This window comes from Podarcis filfolensis, assembly GCF_964270895.1.
Source record: "Podarcis filfolensis genome assembly, chromosome: 9".
Taxonomy (NCBI): Eukaryota; Metazoa; Chordata; class Lepidosauria; order Squamata; family Lacertidae; genus Podarcis; species Podarcis filfolensis.
This window is the reverse complement of record NC_139610.1, coordinates 9,401,759-9,405,812: the sequence shown is the minus strand read 5'-3', so window position 1 is coordinate 9,405,812 and position 4,054 is coordinate 9,401,759. Positions and strand designations below refer to the sequence as shown.

General features: G+C 43.2%; 1 long non-coding RNA gene across 1 annotated transcript; it reads right to left on the bottom strand.

Annotated features, from left to right (window-relative positions):
* Positions 1–384: 384 nt before the first annotated feature.
* On the bottom strand, positions 385–3,691 carry LOC310770355. The gene is made up of 3 exons (XR_014552105.1): positions 3,586–3,691; positions 1,880–1,947; positions 385–675 (listed from the first exon to the last, which is right to left on the bottom strand). It is a non-coding gene; the product is annotated as an uncharacterized lncRNA (long non-coding RNA).
* Positions 3,692–4,054: the final 363 nt, after the last annotated feature.

Genomic DNA, 4,054 nt, shown 5'->3' with positions numbered 1-4,054 from the left:
TCCAAGCATCAAAGCTGCACTTGAACCAGCCTTTGGATGAAGATACAGTGGTACCTCGGGTTATGAACTTAATTCGTTCCGGAGGTTCGTTCTTAACCTGAAACTGTTCTTAACCTGAGGCTAATGGGGCCTCCCGCTGCCACTGCGCCGCCTGCACATGATTTCCATTCTCATCCTGGGGCAAAGTTCTCAACCCGAGGTACTACTTCTGGGTTAGCGGAGTTTGTAACCCAAAGTGTTTGTAACCTGAGGCGTTTGTAACCCGAGGTACCACTGTACATCAAAAGACTCATCCAACCAGCTTATTGGGGCTCAGTTGAGTACAGTGGTACCTCAGGTTAAGAACTTAATTCATTCCGGAGGTCTGTTCTTAACCTGAAACTGTTCTTAACCTGAAGTACCACTTTAGCTAATGTTTCTGTGTTCACATACCTATTTTCACACAGGATTGTGTACCAAACGCCTCCACTGAGGGTTACAACAGAAACTCCCAATAGTAATTTCAAGTAGTTGTGGTGTTGTTTTGCTGTTTTTGTTGTTTTTGCTTTCTCCAGGATCCATTCCTCTGGGATCTACTCTGTGGTGATTCCACATACGCTTTGCATGTTTTGAACTTGGCAGTAGCTCCATGCCTCCAGTATTTGTGTGCGGGCTATAATCAACATGGTCCACTGGCTGAAAGATATGTTTATGGAACAGTCCTTAGTTAATTCAAGGAATATTATCCTAGTCTGCAATCACCTAAAAATAGACCCCACTGAACACAGTAGGACTTACTTCTGAGGAAATTTTCTGAGGAAAGTGTAAGATCAGGCTGCACATCTTCAATACCCTCCAACATTTCCCTGGTGAAAATAGGGATGTCCTAAGGAAAAGTGGGACATTCCAGGATCAAGTCTGCATCTTCCCAAGTGCCTAGCTACTTTCTGAGACGGAGGATGTCATTATGTAGAGCATCTGACCTTAACTGTCTACACTCTACGGGAATACATGTAACTCCTGACCATTTACTCTAGTGATAAGTCCTGGTGAAAAGTTTTAGGACACAACTCATGCCGCTTCCTGCACTGGAAATGGGTGCATGAATGAGCCCTCAGTTCAGTTGAGGAAAGGAAAAGAATCTAGTCTAGAAGAAATTGATGCATCCCTAACTTCTCATGGAAAGAACGACTTCAGAAGAATGCAGCCCTTATTCAATTAGATCAGGCATGTCCAACAGGTAGATTGCAACCTATTGGTAGATCGTGGGGGTTTCCCAGGCAGATTGCGGTATGGAGTGACTGCCTTTGGCCAACCCTCCCCTAAAAAAAACTCAACAACTCCAGGCAATGACAATGGGTAGATCAAAGCTGGTCTTTTTATACTGTGAGTAGATCGCAGTCTCTTGGGAGTTGGACGTGCCTGAATTAGATCAATAAATATCTAATCTCATTAGTCCTTGTAAATAAGGATGAAAAGATGCCATGTTTGCCCCACAACAGTGGAATTGAAAAACACTACAGGTGTTTCAGCGACGCAGTCCATTAATGGATCATAGAATCACAGAATTGTAGATTCTGACCCCAAGGGGCATCTAGTACAACTCCCTGAAATGCCTGTTATGTTGAACTGAAGTGCAGAGGGCTATTTTGTGTGGGTTTTTCTACCTCAAATAAAAAGGGCGAGGAGGGGATCTTGAGAATCAGGCCAATGAACATAAATAGTACATGTGTTTTATTGCACATTATTTCATGTTCATGACGGGGTGTGTGTATACACCATCACTTCTGCTAGGGAAAGCACATCATAGACAGTGTGTTGGGTACTGATCCTTGCAGTGTAATCCTATATTGCAGAAAGCTCCACTAAAACATGTCCTGTTGAGTTCAATGGAACTTACTCTCAGGTAAAGGTATACAGCAGCATGCTTCTCCTTTTCGTGAATTCTCAAATGTACCAGAATGCATCCTGTATTCAGAGACATAATACAAGAATTCAGTCTCACAGTTTGACAGGTCCACCCACTATGTCTCCAGATCTCAGAAAACATCCTTCCAGTTTGTTTAGAAACATTATTATATATTCATTTTAAGGCCAGGCAGATGATCCTTTTCCTGCTTTCCAAATGGCAGTACCTGTCTGTGGATCAGTAAAAAGAAAAAGAAAAAAGAATGCACTCATTTAGTGTTTAAATGCTCAGATGACCCAACTCATGCAATATAAATAAATGTGACAAGAGCATAGAATGTGAATGTTGAATTTTCCCATGAATATCTAAGCAGATTATACAAAATTACACTACAAGTAGATGCTGACAGCTGGAGAACACGCAACACAGAGAAGCTGTCAGACCATGTCTCTATAAAGCATTTCCTTTTGTGTATAAAATTATTTGATACTGTCACCACAGTTCCCTCAGTTGGAATAACCATGGTCTAGTTTACTATGATATTCAGCATTGTGCAAACCAACACAGAGAGTGACTTATCCGAATTCCGTGAATTCTTCATTAAATGTGACACATTCCCCAACTACAAAGAGCAAGTTCTGCAATTAAAGTACATTACAAGTGGGGCCACTAATAAAGTGTTGCAGATTTACACCCACCACCTAACAGGAGAGCTCCTGAACAACTTGAGACCAGGTTACCTGAAAGACCACCAGCCCCTGTATAGACCTGTAGGATATCTTAGAGCATCCAAATACTTCAAATGAAGCTGCATCATGAAGTAACATCACTCTGGGCATTCTTGGAAAACAAACATGGAAGCTGCAAGCACAAGAGGTGTGTTGCGGAACATGGGCAAGTTTTGCTCCCATTCCTGAAATCTGTACCTATGCCCCAAAACATGGAAGAGAACAAAGGCCATTTCTTGCATGCATGCAGACAATTCAACACCTCCTTCCAGCATTAGCTGAACATTCTCCCACAGATAAAACTCCCTCAACATTTTTTTTAAAGTTTTACTGCTAAAAAAATTCTACCTAGCCTCCCTGACACAATAGTTTCCTATGTGTGTATAATTTGTGGGGCAGCATTCTGACAATACCCCAAGTAGCCTGTAGTAGTATACCGGAAGAAGCAAAGATCACCAGTACTGAAGCAATGATTCTTCAACATCAACTTCATTGGACTGGTCATGTTGTGCGGATGCCTGATGATTGTCTACCAAAGCAACTACTCTATTCCGAACTTAAAAATGGAAAGCGTAATGCTGGTGGTCAACAAAAGAGGTTTAAAGACTGTCTCAAGGCAAATCTAAAAAAATGTAGTATAAGCACCAACAATTGGGAAACACTGGCCTGCGAGCACTCCAGTTGGAGAACAGCCTTTACCAAAGGTGTCATGGGCTTTGAAGACACTCGAACTCAGGACGCAAGGGAGAAACGTGCTAGGAGGAAGGCACGCTTGGCAAATCCACACCGCGATCAGCTCCTGCCCGAAAACCAATGTCCCCGCTGTGGAAGGACTTGTGGATCCAGAATCGGCCTCCACAGTCACTTACAGACTCACTGTTAAAACCGTGTTTATGGAAGACAATCTTATTCGGCTACGAGTGATCGCCAAAGAAAGAATTAAGTAGTATAATCTAGGGAAAGCATTACCTCAATACAGTGCTGAAAAGTTCTGCTTCTTTCCCACATAAGGGTAAAAGGATAAAGGTAAAGGACCCCTGCACAGTTGATTTTGACTATGGGGTGCAGTACTCATCTCTGCTATTCAGGCCGAGGGAGCTGACATTTGTCCACAGACAGCTTTTCCTCTCCAGGTCATGTGGCCAGCATGACTAAACCGCTTCTGGTGCACGGAAATGCCATTTGCCTTCCTGCCGCCGTGGTACCTATTTATCTACTCACAGTGGAATGCTTTCGAAATACTAGGTTAGCAGGGGCTGGGATAGAGCAACCAGAGCTCAATCCATCACTGCCAACCTTCCAATTGGCAAGCCCCAGAGGCTTGGTGGTTTAGACCACAGCACCTTCCCACATCCAGTGACGTAGGCATGCTCAAGAAGTGTGAATAGTGTGAATAGCCTGTGCTTGTGAGGAACTGCTGATGAGGTTAGCAAGTGAG